At 44.5% G+C, this 20,100-nt stretch overlaps 1 protein-coding gene across 8 annotated transcripts in view; it reads left to right on the forward strand.

Annotated features, from left to right (window-relative positions):
• The window catches only part of PPM1H (protein phosphatase, Mg2+/Mn2+ dependent 1H), a 348,124-nt gene that overhangs the window by 146,011 nt on the left and 182,013 nt on the right, over nucleotides 1–20,100 (forward strand). The gene's annotated exons all lie outside the window — the stretch shown is intronic.

Raw genomic sequence — 20,100 nt, forward strand, 5'->3', positions numbered from 1 at the left:
AATGTTGCCTGATGCTATTTGTGGTTTTATGGGTTTTTGAGTCAACGACCATGCCACTCAGAGGACGTAGGACCATTCATGTAGGATGGTCCAGAGTGACGCGGGTACCTGATCCATGTGGTCTGTTCCATGCCCTGATAGAACTTGCCCTTCTACTCTGCCGAGCTAACCAGCCACAGAGGTGCATGCAGTAACTGCTTGATGCATGCCAGTTGCTTTATTTTTCCTGGGCAGAGGCAGCCAACTCAACACCTAGGGGATCATAATGGACCAGGAAAGAAGCAGATGGTGGGCGGATTTTCACTTCAAGCAAAAAATGAATCAGTAGCGTGCAAATGTCATGCAAAGCAATATGCAAACTATCACCCATTGTGTTTGAGTCATCAGCTCCTTAGGGCTCTGACTGATTCTTCAGTTTAGAAGGTGCTTTGACTCCATTTTAGAGATAATTTCATTTCATCTCTAGAGAACTAAGGCACTGAGGAAGCGAAGCCATTACCACGTATTTTAAACAATGTGTAAAGGTTTAGCAACTGAGACTGGGTGAAGTCACTCAGAGTTTTAAAAAGCATTTAAGATTCATTACATTCTTAATTCTACTCTTGCCAGACTTATAGTAACAGTGGAATTAAAACAGCTAATAAGCACAAGACACGTATTAAATACTTTAACAGAGGATCACATTTAATTATCTCAATAATATAGTGAGAAGTAGGCACTGTTAATACCAGTTAAATACAGTTTACCAATTAATAAACTGAGGCAGAGTGAGGGGAAGTGGTTTCCCCAGGCTTGGACAGCTACGGAAGAGCAGGGCCACCACTCGCCTAAGACTGGGAGTTGGATCTGATCCACAGTCTCTGCACTGTACCCTGGGATTTCCCATCCATGCTGAGACTCACAGGGTTTTGTTTTTCTCATTTTAGCATCTCTAAAGAAGTTCTAATTAACATTTTTTTCTTCCTGTTTTTATGTGAAATAATGACACACCTTATAATCAATGGCATCTTAGTTTTCACCTAAAATGGATTATGGAGTGAGTGGAAGGCTGCCTTAGAGGCTATTTTAAATGCACTGCAGTTGTCGACAAGATAAGCTTTGGATGGTCCAATTCATCCATTTATAATGTAGAAAAGGATTTTTTCTCAACATGAGATCTCCCATCTCATTCCAAGAGTCCCAAAGTTCTGAGACTATTTTAAATGTGTTTTTGGCCGAGTGCAGTGGCTCATGCCTGCAATCCTAGCACTTTGGGATGCTGAGCAGTAGGAGGATTACTTGAGCCTAGGAGTTGCAGACCAGCCTGGGCAACATGGAAAAAAACCATCTTTACAAAAATATATATATACATTAGCTGGGTGTGGTGGCTCACACCTGTAATCCTAGCTACTCAGGAGGCTGAGGTGAGCAGATCACCTGAGCCCAGAGACGTCAAGGCTGCAGTGAGCTGTGATCATGCCACTGCACTCCAGCCTGGGTGACAGAGTGAGACCCTGTCTCAAAAAATTAAAATTAAAAATAAATGTTTTCATTTTGATCGTAATCTATTGAAAATAATATAAGCATTTTCTGATTCTATAAATGATTGCTACCATAAATTCAGACTTCCATTGTGTTGTGCTTATAACTTCTTTGGAAGCAAGTGTCTCACTGACGTTTTCGAATTGAGCCCACAGACTCCTGGGAATAGAGGGTCATCTTCTCATGCTTGAGAGTCTCCTAGGAAAGGATAGGGAAAGTCAAAAGTGTTCATTCATTAGCTCCGTAGGACGGGAGTGAACGGCATTCCATGAATTGTCCCTGAGCGAAGCCAGCGAAGTCCAGCCAGGATGGTTTTCTTTCATGTATCTTTCACTCCTTTTTAGTTTCCCACAATTACCGCCCCATTAGAGTGAAAGCTTTCTCTGTTAGTTCAAAGGTGAGTTCCTTTGACAAGTCTGAATGTTCCTGAGGACAGGAGTTAGGTATTAAACAGGACTTAACGTTTCTAAATTCAAAATCAATTACACATCTGTGGCATCTTCTCTCCACGTTTCTTCCTTTTGCTGGTGGTAAAATAATGAAATATTAGGTAACTGCCTCCAAGCCAAGGGCATGCAAAGAACTCTTCATTTCTTCTTATGTTCATGGATTTCACCAACGGCCAGTACAAATCCTTTCTGAAGCTCCTTTTTGCTAATAAGTGGTTCATCTATCCACACATGTCAGTGAGCTCCTGCTCTGATACTAGCCTTCCTCTGAGTTTGGAAATATATTTGATCTTAAGCCATTAACTATATTAAATACACTATTCCTCTCACTTTCTTTGACATGTATTTGAAAAATAACAGAGAGAAAAACCAAAATCAACAACTCTTCTCCATTGTGAAAGGTGAATTGCTGCTTCTCCCTTTTTTCTGCAGAGCCCCCTCCCCATCTTTTTAGTGTGTGTTTCATGTAATCCCTTAGCTATACCCACAACCTGTAGAAGGGATGAGCAGAAAGAAAATAATGCTACCAAATGATCACAAATACAGGCAGAGAAACCAAGTAATGGCTTGAGACAGTCTCTACTTTTCCCATCAGGCCACTTGCCGTCCACACAGAGGGCACCCAAGAGGCCCTTGTCTCTCTGAACTTCCTCTCTCGGGGATTTTTGAAGCTCTTCCTGACACCTCTTGCTCTGAATTAGTGGTCTTCAAAGTGTGATCCCCAGACTGGTGGCAGCATCACCTGGGAACTTGTTAGGAGAGCAGATCACTGCTCACTGAAACACAGTGGGTGGACCCAGCAGTCTGTGTTTAGCAAGTCCTACAGGTGACTCCGATGTATGCTCCAGTTTAAGAATCACCACTCTAAAGTCTACCCGTGGGCATCTGAGAGAGCTAGGAAGGAGTGAAATATTTTAGCTGTTCCCGGCCTGAGGGTCAAAGCATTATACTGCAGGCGCACTATAAGGCAGTCTCAGCAAGTCCTGCTGCAGCCAGACACCACATGCAGGGCAAGCTCCTGGAACCTGTGTTTCCCCTTCTGCTCTGCAACCTGCTACATGCAGTGGCAGGCGGGGGGCGGCGGGGGGGGGGCCTGCCTGTGCCTGGGCCGGCTGGCTGCAGATTCCTTTCTGCCATCCTGACATTCTAGAACTTAGGCCCTGTTCCTCTGAAGAGTGGAACTGGGGTGAGAATTTCTAACACGATCCAGCTCCACATGTCAGCCTCCTCTTCCTACTGGGTAGTTCTGAAGCCTGAGTAGCTGTGAAACATCCCACCCTATACCGGCCCTCCATTCCCTTGTCTGGAATGGGTCAGACATGCCCCCGTGTGGACTTTTCGTCTGTCATTGTTGGGCCCCTGGGAAAGTGTAGTTGTTGCAGTTCCCCATTCCAACCAAGCTATGCCTTTAAACACGTCCCGTTTCTCTTAGCCTACTGAAAGCTGAGCTAGGAAGTCTCATGAAGTTCATAGAATTGGAATATGTGCACTTAGAAATGCTGGCATGAGATTATTGTGATCAAGATAGTCACCTTTTCTATGCCTGGCTGCTAAGCTAGGGTAGAACAGCGGATCAATGTCAGGAGGGAGCTTCCTAGTAGAGAACCCAAGGCCCTATGTTTGCCCACTCAAGCCCACAACAGTATAGATTTCCAGGGCCTAATCATGTAATTTGTAGGTGATATGAAACCAAGTAAGATGAACTAGCAAGACTCGAAAAGTCCTTTAGTGCCTGGGAAAGTGGGTAAATACCAGGTGAAGCTTAACCACAGTAAAGGTAAAGTATCACACCTGTCGAAAAGACAAAAACCAGCCTGGCAGCCAGGTACGGTGGCTCACGTCTGTAATCCCAGCACTTTAGGAGGCTATGGTGGGAGATCGTTTGAGCCCAGGACTTAAAGACCAACCTGGGCAACAAAGTGAGACCTTGTCTCTATTTTTAAAAATTTGTTTCAATTAGTTGGGCACATTGGCACATGCCTGCAGTCCCAGCTACTCAGGAGGCTGAGGCAGGAGGATCACTTGAGCTTGGGAGGTTGGGCTGCAGTGTGCCATGTTTGCAACAATGCATTCCAGCCTGGGTGACAGAGTGACACCCTGTCACCAAAAAAAGAGAAAGAAAACTAGCAGGATAGGGGAGACAGCTTATCAATGGCTCACTTTTTTTTTTTTTTTAATCTATTTAAGTAGACAGTAAATTTAATCTGGTTAGCAGTGTGCTATAGACACCAGAACCTAATCTAATCATAGGCTGCGGTATTTGAGATATAAGGCAAATAATAGCTAATGTTTCTGACTAGCTGGCTTACTTTGTCCGTAGTAAGTACTGTTACTAGTGTCCAGGGCTTTACATGAATTTTACATAAATAACCTCATTAATCCTAACATCAACCCATTTGGGGAAGTACTATTATTAATGTCATTTTACCTATGAAGTCCCTTTCTAGGTGACATAATTCAGCATGGGTATAGATGAATAGGAACCTTCAAAAGAGAGACTGGAGTGGTGAAGAGATTGGAACTGTTTGAAAAGATGAGGAAAATTCAAAAGAGCTAGAGTTTTTTAGCCACATGAAAAGATAACTTTTGTTAATGTAATAGATCAGGTATTTGTGAGATATGGGGTAAGGTGGTAAGGTTAGCTGTCCAGGAGTCTGGGATAGAAGTGACAGCCACAGGCAGGCAGAATGGTGGTTAAGAGCAGGGACTCTGGACTCAGATGGCCTGAGCTGAATCCTGGCTCTGCCACTAGTATGTGTGACCTTGGGCCAATCTTATGTTTTCTGTACTGAGTGTTGTCAACTGTAAATGGAGATAATGATAGTACTCACTCTTCAGGTGAGGATTAGATAAGCAGATGCCTGGAAGGCCCTTAGCACAGAGCCAGGTGTATGTCAACTGCTCAGTAATGGTTAGCTACTATTATTGTTTTCATACTGATCAGGAGAACTGTTTATAGATGCAACAAGCCGCTGAAGGAAGTAGTGGGTTTTCTTAATAAAAATAGTTGTGCATCAACTGCATTCCACCTAGCAAGGATGTTGTGCTAAGTTTTTCAAGGTGCCCATGAAATATTATGTTTGAGGCCCTGCGCAGTGGCTCACACCTGTAATCCCAGCACCTTGGGAGGCCGAGGCGGGCAGATCACAAGGTCAGGAGTTTGAGACCAGCTGGGCCAACATGCTGAAACCCCCCATCTCTACTAAAAAAAAAAAAAAAAAAATACAAAAATTAGCCGGGCATGGTGGTGTGGGCCTGTAATCCCAGCTACTCAGAAGGCTGAGGCAGGAGAATTGCTTGAACTTGGGAGGCAGAAGTTGCAGTGAGCAGAGATCGTGCCACTGCACTCCAGCCTGGTGACAGAGCAAGACCTCGTCTCAAAAAAAAACCAAAAAACAACAAACAGAAAGAAATATTATGTCTTTCTTTATCTTTCTTCCTTCCTGTCCTTCCCATTCTCCCTTTCTTTTCTTTCCTTTCCTTTCGAGACAGAGTCTTACTCTGTCACCCAGGCTAGAGTGCAGTAGCGTGATCATAGCTCACTGCAGCCTCAAACTCCTTAACTTAAGCCATCCTCCCATGTCAGCCTCCTGAGTAGCTAGGATTACAAGTGCATGCCACCATGCCAAGCTAATTTTTATTTTTTGCAGAGATGGGGTCTCACTATACTGGACCTGTGCTCAAACCGTCCTCTTGCCTCTCCTCCCAAAGTGCTAGGATTATAGGCATGAACCATCAAACCCAGCAAAGCATTATGTTTCTGTGACTTTGAGGATCTTAAAGAAATAACATGACTATTTTCATTTTTGCCTCTTTCTTTTAACAGTTTAATGAAGCAGCACTTTGGGAGGCCGAGGTGGGTGGCTCATGAGGTCGGGAGATCGAGACCATCCTGGCTAACATGGTGAAACCCCATCTCTACAAAAAATACAAAAAAAAAAAAAAAAATTAGCCGGGCGTGGTGGCGGGCACCTGTAGTCCCAGCTATTCAGGAGGCTGAGGCAGGAGAATGGTGTAAGCCCGGGAGGCGGAGCTTGCAGTGAGTTGAGATCACACCACTGCATTCCAGCCTGGGGCAACTGAGCAAGACTCCGTCTCAAAAAAAAAAAAAAGTTTAATGAAGCAGTGCCTTTGTCCCTTGCAGGCACTCGAGGACCTAGGCTGAAGGAGGCTCTGACATTTTTAACTCTTGGCTTCCAAGAGCTCTTGAGGCATCTCCATCCAGTGAGACAGAAGGGGGCAAGAGTGTGGAGGAGCACTCAAGGAAGGGTGTTAGGAACAAGGCCTGTTAGAGACACACAACATTTCTGGCATTCCATTGGCTAGAATCCAGTTATGTGGCTTTACTGAGAAGCAAATAAGGCTGCTGGGAAATGTAGTCTAAGTCATGTACCCAGGCCCAGGGGAATTGATTTTGGTGGACAGTTAGCAGTTTTGGCCACCAGTGGCATTGAAAAGGGAATTCTTACTAGGTTCAATTAGTAATAGTGTCTTTATTCAGTTTTTGATACATTTTCCCTTTTGTTCTGATGAAGTTACAATTTGGATATCACTATCATTTTTAAAGCCCAAAGATCAATTACCTCTTTTGTTACCTGAATTTTGTCACTGTTAGTTTTAGGAGAGATGCAGTAAGTTCAGCTTTAGCTGTCAAAGGTAGTGAAGAAAGAGCTGACTCACCAAGATCCACTTTCATCTTGGAGAAGAACACATTTGAATAATGAAAAAGCCTACAGGTAAACAGCATACCAAATATTTGTCTTTGGAAAGTTCATCATAGAAAGCAAGGATTGTTTCATTGCTAGAGGAGAAAGATTACATTAATCAGGTAGGGTGTGACTATACTGATGTTTTAAAAACTTCTGTTCTTTGGCGGTTATTTTTAAATTGTCATAGTTACATTGTAAAGGTTTTTAAATGATATACCAGTTCAGTTTAGTAGTTTAGTTTCTTATCTGCTCTCAAACTGCAGTTCTTTGGTATGTTTTTTGAGTTTATTTTCTCCCATTGATGTCATCCTTAATATAAGATTTGAAATAACTGTTATGAATGGATTACTTATATATACACCTCAATCCATCCTCAGTTTGCATATGATAAACTTTTACAGTTCATCGTGCATATATTACATAGTTAGAAGATAAAGGGTAAGCAGAGTAAAATGTCATGGTAGGAGCAGGATTCAACAAATATTTGTATGCCTTCCATGAGCCAGGCATCTGTTGGGCACTGCGCTGGGGAAGCTACCACGAAGTAAGCAGACAAGGTCTCTGTCCTCTTGTACTTGTAGTCAGCCCAGGTAGGCAGGTAGTCAGGCATCCATTTACAAAGCAGTGTGACAGACAAGGCAGGTGTTTCAGGAGACACACGAAGCTCTGGGCTTTACTGAGTCAGGGCTGACTTGGGTTAAAGGCACACATTTGTAATCGTGTTCTTTGGCTGTAGAAATAGCAATGCTGGTACACTGCGTCAACAGAATTGCCTCACAGGTCAGAATCCATTGCAGCAGGATTCTACAAGCCAAGCCCTTTGCTTTATTATTTCGCAGTGTCATGTGGTTGTGAATAGTGCTTCAATGTATGGCACTTGGGGTCATTTTGTGATATAAATGTTGGACAGGACCATACTCGTTTTTGTGAAATATAACCCTCATTGAGCCACCATCAACAGACAATGGTTTATGAAGGTCTTGTTTCCTGATGGGATGTTGATGTTCACTGGGCAGTCCTTACTGGTGTGTGGTGTACAGTTATCAAATGATTTGTTTGCTTCAAGGAGTTAACTGAACAATATGGGCATTTCACCTTCAACTCTATCCTGTCTTGTTTAAGCAGGGTAATAAACTCTCCAGGCCCAAATATGGTTTAGCTGTTAGTACAGGAAGGGAGGGAGAAACATATCAGCCCTCGGAAGTGAGCCGGGGTTGTGTGAGGTAGAGTGGTGGAATAGAATGATCCCAGGCGCTAGGGTTTGGAAAAGCTGGCCCTCATCCCTCTAGAAAATACCTTGCTTTCCCATTTGTGGAAGGGACTGGTTCCTACTCTTCTAGATTGCCATGCAGGTTACAGATGATGTATATAAAGCACAAGCGTGGTTCAGCCCTTCATTCTGTCACCAAATATGTCTCATGCCAGGCACTGTCAAAGGCACTAGGAACATAGCCATGAACAAAAAAAACCCTGCCTTCATGGAGCTTGCAAACCAGTCTGGAAAGACAGATAATAAGCAAGGCACGTAAGTAAAATGTTGAGTATGCTATTGGTAATAATTTCTAAAGAGAAACACAGGACAAGGGAAGGGACTTAGTAGTCAGGGGTGAGTGGCAGTTTCAGATGTGGTAGCAAGGGAGAGTGTCATGGGGGAGAGAGTCTTAGAGTAAGGTCTGAAGGAGGTGAGTCAAGATGTTCTGGCAGGTGAAACAGCCAAGGCTTTTGATATGATTTGACTGTGTCCCCACCCAAATTTCATCTTGAATTGTAGTTCCTATAATGTAATCCCACGTGTCGTGGGAGGGGACCAGGTGGGAGGTAACTGAATCATGGGGGATTATTTTTCCCATGCTGTTCTCATGATAGTGAGTAAGTCTCGTGAGATCTGGCAGTTTCCTTCACATGCTCTCTTGCCTGCCATCATGTAAGATGTGCCTTTGTGCCTCCTTCGCCTTCTGCCATGATTGTGAAGCCTCCCCAGCTGTGTGGAACTGTGAGTCAATTAAACCTCTTATTCTTTATAAATTACCCAGTCTTGGGTATGTCTTTTTAGCAGAATGAGAATAGACTAACACAGCCTTGAACCAGGAATGTACCTTTTATAGTTGAGGACCAGACAGAAATGGACCAAAGAAAGAGGGGGTGGTGGGTGAGGCAGAAGAGGTGCAAACAGGGCCCAGGCATGCTCAGTGCTGCAGTGACCATGGCAATGGCCATGAGGTCTGAGCTTGAACCCTCCTCTCTTGCTTGACTCTTATAATAACCAAGAGGGTGTGTGTGTGTGTGTGTGTGTGCACGTGCACATATTTATATATAATATTCATTTTTAAAGCCTTCATTCCATCTTGCACAGCAAACCTTAAGTAATTTTGTAAATTCATAAACAGTTGGATCTATGTAAGGCCTTAACAACCAACTTGAAAAGTGGTTTATATACGTTAAGCAGTGGGTCCATTGTTGGTACACTTTCCAGTAGAATCTTACACAAATTCTCCTGTGTATAAACAAATAAGGTGGAGCTGCCCAGACTAAACTCTAGAACAAGGCTGAGGTTCACACCAGCTCCCTTTTCCCAAAGTGGCACCTGGGGCTGCCCTGAGGGACAGTGAAGCACCCTGAACTTAGTCTGAGGCTGGCATCTGGTCCAGAGGATGCCAGACTGGTCTGTACATCAGAATCACCTGGGGGACTTTTGCCAACGTATATAATAGTTGAGTCATTCTTGTATACCTACTACCTAGATCCTGCAATTTGCAATTTTCATCAAATGTATCTGTCCATCCTCCCATCCCTCTATCAGTCCAGGGCAGACATTCATGTATTCACCTGTGGGATTTTAAAAAAATAATAATAAAAATTGCAGGGCCCCTATTCTCAGGCTTACTGAATCAGAATCCTTGAGCTTGGGGCCACTGTGGGAACCACTCATCTAGTCCAGATTCCTTTTTTTTACTAATGGAAAGTGAAGTTCACAGAAATAGTCTGTCTCAAGTTCCCACAGATAGCCAGCAGCAGGATTAGTACCAGAACCTTGGTCATCACCTGTTTTTGGAGGACCCATCTCCTCCCTTTCTGAGATTTTGCTTGGTATCTGCTTAGCAACATCAGTTCTTTCTACGATCAAATAACACTCTGGCTCTACTCTTTATCCATGAACAGTTTGCTGAGCCTCTACTATCTTGGGGGATTACTAAGAATGTATTTTCTCCTTGGTCAAAACTTTCAACCATTATTGGGGAAAAAAGGAGTATAACTATAAAAACAAATGTTTCCTGGCCAGACAGTGGTGGCTCACACCCATAATCCCACCACTTTGGGAGGCTGAAGCAGGAGAATAATTTGAGTTCAGGAGTTTGAAACCAGCCTGGGCAACATGATGAAATCCCATGTCTACAAAAAATTTAAAAACTAGTCAGATGTGGTGGCACACACACATAGTCCCAGCTACTCAGGAGGCTAAGGTGGAAGGATCGCTTGAGCCCAGGAGGTTGAGGCTGCAATGAGCCTTGATCATGCCACTGCACTCCTGCCTGACAAAAATACTTCCAAAAAAAAAAAGAAAGAAAGAAAGAAAGTTTTCCAGATTACACGTGTGTGTCTTTGCTCTTAGCTGCCTCATTGAGACAGCAATGGAAAAAACACTGGGCTGGGAGTCCAGAGATAAATCACAATCTTGTCCTGTAGCAAACTGCATAACAGTTAGAAACCCACTTCCCCTGCTGAGCCAGTTTCCTGCTTTAAAGAATAAATGAGGTTAACAAGATCTTACTAATTGATTTCAATGGTGTTTTCCAGCTCTGAAATTTGGGAACCACTTAGTATCCAGCCAAAGACTGACCTGGTCAGCTCAGCTTCCTGACTCCTCCATTTTCTTCCCTTCAGTCTTGTGAGGTTAGGCATAGATGGCAGAAGACAGATAAGATGCTCCAAACCTAAAGCATAAAGAAAATTTTCAGTTGCCAGCTGCATTAGGACTTGGTTCCCCCTGAGAGCTGTGCTTCAGCAGTTTCCCCAGATCTCAGCTTCCCAGGAAGTCTCCACCCTGCTCCTGATGTTCTTCTCTGTAGCTTCAGAAGAATTGTACGGCACTGACCTTTGAGTTCTTCTGGCTCTCAGAGGTCCCAGTCAGCAGGCTGCAGACAGTGTCTGCCACTTGGGTGTTAAGATTGCTTCTATCACTTTTCAAAGTCCAACCCATCAAGAAATGAATTGAACTAACAGCTCATGGTTTGGTGGCTGCGTGTGGACCTGAGTGGTGACCACCACCTTTCCCTTGGTATTACATCCTGCCCTTCAATGTGAGAAGTGGATTCTTTCATCCTTTTATTTTTTGAAAAATTTTTAGAAACAGGGTTTGAGTCTGTCACCCAGGCTGGAGTGCACTGGCATGATCATGGCTCACTGCAGCCTTGACCTCCCAAGTTCAAGTGATCCTTCCACTTCAGCCTCCCAAGTAGTTGGGATCACAGGCATGTGCCACCATACCTGGCTAATTTATTTTTATTTTTTACAGAGGTGGGTCTCCCTATGTCACTTAGGCTGCTCTTGAGCTGCTGGATTCAAGCAATCCTCCCACCTCAGCCTTCCAAAGTGCTGGAATTACAGGCATGAGCCTCAGCACCCAGGCTTCATGCCTTTGTGTTTTGTTTTGTTTTGTTTTTTGCTTTGTTTTGTTTTGTTTTTTTGAGACAGAGTCTCCCTCTGTCACCAGCCCGGGGTGCAGTGGCACCATCTCGGCTCACTGCAACCTCCAATTCCCTGGTTCAAGTGATTCTCCTGCCTCAGCCTCCCGAGTAGCTGGAACTACAAGCACGCGCCACCATGCCCAGCTAATTTTTGTATTTTTAGTAGAGGCAAGTTTTCACCATGTTGGCCAGGATGGTCTCGATCTCTTGACCTCGTGATCCACCCACCTCCGCCTCCCAAAGTGCTAGGATTACAGGCGTGAGCCACCGTGCCCAGCCTATGACTTTGTTTTAAATACTGCCCACCCTTGGCACCTCCCACTACTACTGCCTGCCTGTCAGCTGGCAGAGTCAACCAACCTGACTGGGATCAGTTTCCTGTCTCTAACCCTCCCCAGCCCTGCAGGTTCCCTTTGAGTCATCCCTCTGGTACCTTCCCAAAGGAAAGTGGTTTTCCAGAATCCCTTCCTAAGGGTTTTAGTGCATCACAGATCTGGAGTTGCCGCTGGCACCACTTCCTCCTGTCATGGCCTGATACGGTTTTGCTGGCCCTGGTTCAGTTCACCTTCACCCCTCAGACTGGGGGTGCTACTCTTTCACTTAATGATAGTCCTTTTTAGTAACCCAAACTTTATATGAGTTATGAAAAAAGATAGTATGAATATTTTTAAATTCGATACAAATCTAAAATAAAATTTTTAAAGAGTAGCGAAGGGAGACCCATAGCTAAAGTGCACAGTAGCTCTCTACGTGAAGGATGGCTCAGGACACAGAACGGGGCAATGGTTATGAGCATGTGCTTGGAACTCACGTGGGCCTGAGTTTGAATTCTAGCCACACAACTTAACAGAATGACTTTGGTCGAGGTAGAGGATCCTTCTAAAATGTGTGAATAAAATAATAATAGCCTCCTTTGTAGAATTGTTATATTAATGAGAGGGTGCACAGAAGGCGTTCAGTGTGGTACCTGGCACACAGTAAGCACTTGGTACATGTTAGCTATTGTCATTATTAAAATAGAAATGCTAGGGATTCGCCAAAAGTACAGGGTTTAGAGTCAGATGGCCCAGGATTGAATCCTAATTCTGTCACTTACTGTGCAACCTCCAGCCAGTTACTTAACCATTCTGTCCCCCAGTTACCCCATCTGTAAGTTAGGAATTCTAACAATCCCTATCCCTTACAATCATTGTGAGGATTAAATGAATTAATTCAACTCAGAAAATATTTGCATGCCTCCTGTGTTCTGGGAACTGAAGGCTTAGTTAATAATGAAGACAAAAACCCCTGAACCTCTGCCATTATGGAACTCACATTGTAATGGGGTATGGGGAGGAATGGTGGCAAAATAAGTAAAACATAATTCATGCAAAAGCATTAAACTTTATGTGCGAATCGAGTGCATTTGAAATGTTTATACAAGTACTTGCCTGCCTTATGGAAAGCACCTAATAAATGCTAGTTATCAACAGTGATTATCAATATATTATTCCTGCTGCTGCTACTACTGCAGATAGTAAATATATTTAAGTTTATAATAAATACATGATGCACGGTAAAATATAATTTGTATTACAGTGTAGATGGCTTGCATATGAAAGGGCTACATGAACTTTTGGGCTGACGTAAAAGCGTGTGTTGTGAACTTTTCTGATAGCGTTCCTGAACTGCTTTAGGACTCCACTGTGTAATAGAATTCATCTTAGCCAATATTGCTGCCAGATATTAGCTCTGGACCCAAGAACTGTATTCCTTCCAGATTAGATGTGGACAATATGCTGAATTCAAGTCAGCACACTCCAAAGGCCCGTGTGTGTGTATGTGTGTGTGTGTGTGTGTGTCTCCACAAAGTTCATAATGATAATTTAGTTGCTTTGGGACACACTGGGCAGCCTGTAATATTCTTTCCAGCTCTCGAATTTTGCGATTTTTTTTTTACCTAGTATTTTGGCAAGCAATGGTTGTCTCTAAGTAACAACAGAAAAAGTCCTTTTTCAACAAAGCCTTTTAAAAAGCCTCCCAGCTCTCAGGCATCCGAAAAACACAGTTGTGCAGGGGTAGTTTTTTTGTTGTTGTTGTTCTGTTCTGTTTTGTTTCGTTTTGTTTTCTTTTTCTTTTTCTTGCAAGACTTAGCCGTGAAGTCAAGGTCACTGCTTCCCGGGGAGCTCAGCTGCACAAGAAGCCTAGAGCTGCATTGCTGGGCCTGGAGCCTGCCCTGACCCTCTGTGCTGGACTGTGCTTTCCCCCCTGGTTCCTGGACCCTTGCTTTTCTTTTCCAGTGGTATCCCAGGCAATAATAAAGAGGCTTTTGAAATCACAGAGTGGGAACTCTTTCCCTACTGTGGGCCACCAGGCCTGCCCGCAAAAATCGGATTCATGCAATCCATTTTCACACTGATTCATCTCTCTGCTCACTTTTCACTCCTGTTTTGCTGCTTTTCTGTGTCAAAGTTTTTGTATAGTTGTTCCCCCACCACACCCTTGTCATGTTCTTTGTGATTCAGAACTGGCAGGTCATCATTGCCACCAGCATTTCAAGGACACATGGTCCTTCCAAATGGACTGCACCAATTTCTCAGTGTTAATAGATCATCTAAAAAAATTTTAAAAATAAAAGCTGTATTATATACTTTCCAGATCCTTTATTTAAATGAGACCTTACAACAGAGGCCCAGTATGTAAAACAGATAGGAAAACTTGTGATATAGAGCAGGTTACATACTGATTAGTAGCACAGATTCTGGAGAAACACAAGCTGGATTCAGGTCCTGGCTTCTGCGACTTATCATAGCGCTGTGGTGCTTTGAACAAAATACCCAACCTTTCTGTGCCTTCCTTATCAGTAAAATGGGGAAATGGGGATAATAAGAGGCCTTATCTGTGGTAAGGTTGGTAGAGGGATTAAATGATTTAAAGTGTGTAAAGTGTTAAGCAGTTTCTGGCATATAATAAATGCTCAAAAAGTGTTTTATTACTGTACCAATAACCATAATAATTATCATTAGTAATATTATCCCCAGGTGGAAAAAAAATAAAAACTAGGGTCCCCAATTTATTAAGCCAAAAAGGAAAAAAAAAAATAAGCTGAAAGTTGAGTCATGCAAGAAACTGCCTTTCCTTTTGTTCCTAAGCAAATAGCTGCAGATAAAAGGTTAAATATCTCCCCTGGTAGCTACTCTGGGTTCTCCTTATCTTATGGAAAGTACTAATTTACTGAGCCCCAGATGAACAGATAATTGACTATTTCCCTACCTGTTGCTTTTCTTTTGTAACATGTGGGTTACCATACCCTCCCTCTTTCCCCTCCAGCCCTTTTCCCCTTTAAATGTTGAAGCCCTCTAATTCATCTTTGGAGAAAGGCACCGACCACAGACTGTTTCTGTGATTCCATGTTTTTCTCTCCCAGGCATTCCTTAACGCTGGCAAAATGAACTTTTAAATCAATTGAGATGTGTCTTGGATACTTTTTGGTTTACACCCATCAACAGTCCCTCAGGGTTTCCCATGGAGCTGTTAAAAACAGCTGTTGAGTATGGTACTTTCAATGCCATGCTTTTCACAAGTTGCCTTTGCCCATACAGGACATTGAATGAATGTCAGAAGACCAACAAACCAATCTTCATATTGTTTTCCGGAATGGATACTTAATTATTTAGCTTATGAGCAGGCTCTCAAACAGGCTAATTTTGTTCAGGCCACGAGGCTGGTTTTGTTGGTGATTGGGTAACTGTGCCCTTTCTTCCTCTGCGTGAGGACCAGTTGCTCACACACAGGCCACCTATACATGTCACAGCTATCAGGATTCTGCCGCTTAAAAGGGTAAAGCGGTATTCTGCTTTACCCTTTTAAGGGTGGACTCTGCAGACAACTTCCTTACCCCAAGTGGTGCAGGTTTGTGGATCAGAGCCTCTCAGGGCTAGTGGTACCACACCAGGAAGAGCTAGACTAGCCCACTGTTCTTTCTGCAGTAGATACATAATTACATGATGCTGAAGTATTCATTACTGTTTTAGTGCATTGCCAGCAAGCAGTCTTCTGGTTGACCCAACATTTCTGCAAGAACTCTCAGGATCAGCACATTGGGAATGTGCTTGGAAGAGAGACGTTCCTAACATATCTGTGTATAATGTGTGTAGTATAGGTGACTGAATATATACAACAAGCTGTGCAAAACAAACATGTCTCAGGTTAGGCCTAGAAGAAATCAGGTAAAGGGCTTAAAAAGCCAGGCAAACCGCAGCTGTCTTGTCTTTTATCATTTGGTATTTCACAGGATTTGTGCCTGTCCATACTTAGCTTCAGGGATGTGCTGATTTCTTCCACCAGTGTTCTTTGTTCCACCCCCTCTAAAAAGTCTCCACCCATCCTCTGTGACCCCACATATCTGTATTTGCTCCCTTCCCCCGGCTTCTTACCTGCCTGCAAACATACTCAAAGTTCTCTCATTTTGCACAAGCGTCCCCTTACCCCTGTGTCTTCCTCCTTTTTTTCTTTTCTTTCAAGACAGAGTCTCACTCTGTTGCCCAGTCTAGAGTGCAATGGCCTGATCTTGGCTCACTGCAACCTCCGCCTCCCAGGTTCAAGTGATTCTCCTGCCTCGGCCTCCCCAGTTGCTGGGATTACAGGCACCTGCCACCAGACCTGGCTAATTTTTTGTATTTTTAGTGGAGACAGGGTTTCACTATGTTGGCCAGGTTGGTCTTGAACTCCTGACCTCGTGATCCGCCCGCTTCGGTCTCCCAAAGTGCTAGGATTACAGGCGTGTCTTCCTCTTAACTTGGTTCTCTTCACATCCAGGATCGTCCCTCAGAGCATGCATTCTCTGGCTGCATTTCCCCCTTGTGACAGCCTTGATTCTGTCCCAGTGTGCTCCCCCACCTCCCTGCCCTGCGGTGTGGTAGAGCTGACTAGCTGCCCTCCTGCTACCTTTTCCTTTCTCCTGGGCACAGGGAACAACCTTCCTCAGCCTTCGGTGTACTGCAGGCATAGCTACATGGCTCAGTTTCAACCACGGGAGTGTGAGCAGAGTGATACATGACCCTTGAAAACCTCGTACATACTGTTGTCTTGAACTCTTATGTTCCCGGGAAAAGTTAGGTTGAAGTCCTAACCCCCAGCACCTGTGAAAGGGACCTCACTTGGAAATGGGACCTTTGTAGATATAATTAAGATGAGGCCAAACTGGAGTAGGGCGGACCCTAAATACAGCGACTGGACTTAAGAAGGGCATGTGTAGACAGACACAGGGAAGATGACCAGTGAAAATGGAGGAAATGGAGGAAATGGAGGTAGAGACTGGGGTTAAGAAGACACAAGTCAAGGAACACCAAGGATTTCCTGGAATCACCAGGAGCTGGGAAGAGGCCAGGAAGGAGTCTGCAGAGCCTTCAGAAGGAGCATGGCCCTACAATTTTTATTTCAGGCTTCCAGACTCCAAAACTGTGAGAGAAGTCATTTTCTATTGTTTTAAACTGCCAACTTTGTTGTGACTCATGTTACACGAATCCTAGGAGACTGCCATACACACCAGCCTCACTTTTCTCCAGACTAGAAGTTGACAAACCAGGATGGCTTTGGAAGTGCATGCTGAAGCTGGCAGAATACCCCTGCGACTACGCCCAAGCCAATCAGACCTTGTATTTCATGTGCGAAATGAACACACACTGTATGAAGCCATGAGATATTTAGGATTATCTGTTATAGCAACTAATATTACCCTCTCAAAAACACCCACTTACAGAGGGGTTAAAGGCAGCTACCATAAATACACACCAACTCTTCTTGAAACAATCTCTCTGCTCAGCTTCCAGGATTTCCTCTCCCCCTCCCTCCCCTTCACTGGTGGAACCTCTTCACACCTGCCACTGACATGCAGGCTGCCTCAGGATTTGTCTTCAGCCAGCTTCTCCACATCCCTCCTGAGCCATCTTACGGACCTTCAGCATCCACTTACATCCCAATGTTGCCCAAGTACAGAAGCCCAAGTCGCACTTCCCTCCCACACGCCAGGCCCCATGACCTCCCTTCCTCCAGTCATCTCTCCCCTCTTGTCAGCCTCCCACCTTTCTGCAGAGCGTCAGGGGCTTTCCATGAGGCACGTGGCAGGGCTCGACTTGAACTTCCCTCACACTTGATCATTCTGCTTCCCCCACAACTCTAACCAACTTAGCAAGCCTATTGCTTGGCTGGTGGAGTAACTGCTTTTCAGGTATTTATTGGGCAGGGTGGCCATGAACTTGAACTTGCTGCCTTTTGGTATTTCTGAAAGATTCTGTTGAGAGGAACAGTATTTAGGGAGGATTTCTATTCCTCGCACCCTTCTAGAAATTCTCAAATCTATCCCTGGATGAAGCCTGAAGCTCACACTTGTGGCCCTGCTCAATGGTTTCCTGAATGGCTTGCTTAGGCCACATGCCTCCGTTGGAGAAGGTTGCAAGAAACAGCTGTGTGAAATGTGCTGTGGCATTCACTGAAGGACCCTGCTGAAGAGCTTGCTCATTCTATCGCACAGCCTCCTCTCTTCTCAGGACCACAGAGGACGTTTCTCTTGTATGCAATTTAGGAAAAGACCAGGGACTGAGAGCAGGGTAATTTTTTTTGTTTGTCTCTGTGGCTTTTTAAAATTCGTTTTGGGCCCTGCGTTGTGTAGACTGATCCTGGTTTGTATCTGTGTAGTCTGTTCGGAAGCATTTGTGACCCACTTCTAATAAGCACAAGGGCCTTACAGTACATGTTCTTTGTATTAACTTAATTCCTACCTTCCTCTGATCTTTCTAGTTTTATCTTCCACATATATTTTTATTTTACTTTGTGTGTGTTTATGTAATTACCCTTTCAATCAAGGGTAAAGGTAAAGTATGGATAAATAAGATGTCCTGCAAATCTCATACTTAAGATGCCCAGAACTAGCATAGTTTTCTTTTCCCCAATAGAGCCCTCTCTCCTGTGTTCTTAGGCCACTAAGTGCCTAAACTTAAACCAAAAACCTAGGATAATTTACCCTGACCTGCATTCCCCCTCCCCACCACTTCTGTCATCAATCCCTGTTAATCACCAGCTGCATCTTTTTTAGACTCCATATAGGAGTCTCACCTGGGCCCCTTATAGGGCTGGCCACTGCATTGGCACCCATCTGGCAGTCCCCAAGATTACTACAATGTGGGGTGGCCACACCACTTCCCTGTTGAAAGCCCTTCAGTGACATATCTTCAGACTGAAGTCCAGATTCTACCCTCACCTGTCACTTCTTATCCTCACACCCTGAGCTCTGGCAATGCCAGACCAGGTACTCACATCTCCGAGAACTCAGTTGTTCCTGCCCCTTGTCTTGATAACATGCTTCCCTCCTCCTCTGTCAAGAACAGCCCTGGGATGTCTTCTAGAAGCTTCAGCTTCAGCATCACTTCTTCCTTGAGGTTTTCCCTGACTCCTCCATCCCATCCCAGGCAGACACCTGTTCACTGATGCCTCTCTGCGTGCCAGGGGCCCAAGGGTCTCCCCTCTATCCTTTTGCTTCACTTTTCACACTGTAGTATAACTGGGTGTCTTCCCTAATAGGCCAGAGCTCATTTGTGGTAGGAATCAAATCTTACCTTTGTATTCTCTCAAAGCTCTTCTAGAAGGAGGCTCAACTCTGCTTAGGCGCTTCAAAAATTGATTATATATAGTATTGTTGTTTGAAAAGACCATGGCAGTGTTGATACCATTGCAGGCTTTTCCGTATTCTTTAAAGACAAGTAGGTACAGTCAGTCGAGGGAGGACACCATTAACAGTGGGTGCACAGGGACCTCACATATGCATGACAGAGATGGCTTCTTTTGAGGAAACACACTCTCCTTATGCCCAGCACATAAGGGCACCTAGCAAACATGGCCTCCACCCCATTGTGCCCGGCTCCCAGTCCATCCTCACACATCAGTTCTGATTCCAGATGACATCTGGTGGGCATCGTTTCTCTTTTTCGCCATTCACTGCTGTTGTTCATGTACTGTCACACACCTCACTGAACTTCAGCAAAAAGCTCTGGTTCCCTCTCAGGTCTGTCCTGTACCAGTCCAGTTTCCACACCCAACAGGGATAACCTTTGTAAAAGATAAACCCTCCTCTCAGAGCCCTTCAGAGATGACTGTTGAGCTCATCTGAACTTTTCTGATGACCTGCAAGGTCCTTCTGACTGGCCCCAGCCCATCCCTCGAGCTTCCTCCCCTGAGCCTGTCCTTTTCCTCACTGAGCGGCACGCATGGCTTTGTCTAGCTCCTCACACAGGCCGAGCATCTGCCACCAAGCAGACTTCACACATGCAGTTGCTTCTACCTGAACTGCTCTCCCTCCATCCTTCCCCATGACCTCCCCGTGCCAGTCCTTTCAGCCTCAGTCTCGCTGTCCCCTCCTGGACCTCCCTGAGGCATCTCCCACCTTCACAGATGGATCACGGCTCCTCCCTATATTGTGAGTTCTGTGCAGCAGAAACTGCCCTCTCTGCTTCCCCATCTGATCCCAGTCCCTAGCACAGTGCCTGGCACAAGGTAGGAGGTGCTCAAGGAGTAAATGCAATACTGAAAGAAGAAAAACAGAAGGGGAGAGGAAGAAAGGTCTTGGAAGTTCTCATGTGATTGGTAAAAGTGTGGTGTTACTGGGGTTCCTGTTACACTCAAGGTCACATGGATTTAATTTGAGACCTTTTTATAGTTAAAAATGTCAAGCTCTTTTGGAGGCTGAGCTTTCCATATGCACAG

The sequence above is a fragment of the Rhinopithecus roxellana genome, chromosome 10, assembly GCF_007565055.1.
Source record: "Rhinopithecus roxellana isolate Shanxi Qingling chromosome 10, ASM756505v1, whole genome shotgun sequence".
NCBI lineage: Eukaryota > Metazoa > Chordata > Mammalia > Primates > Cercopithecidae > Rhinopithecus > Rhinopithecus roxellana.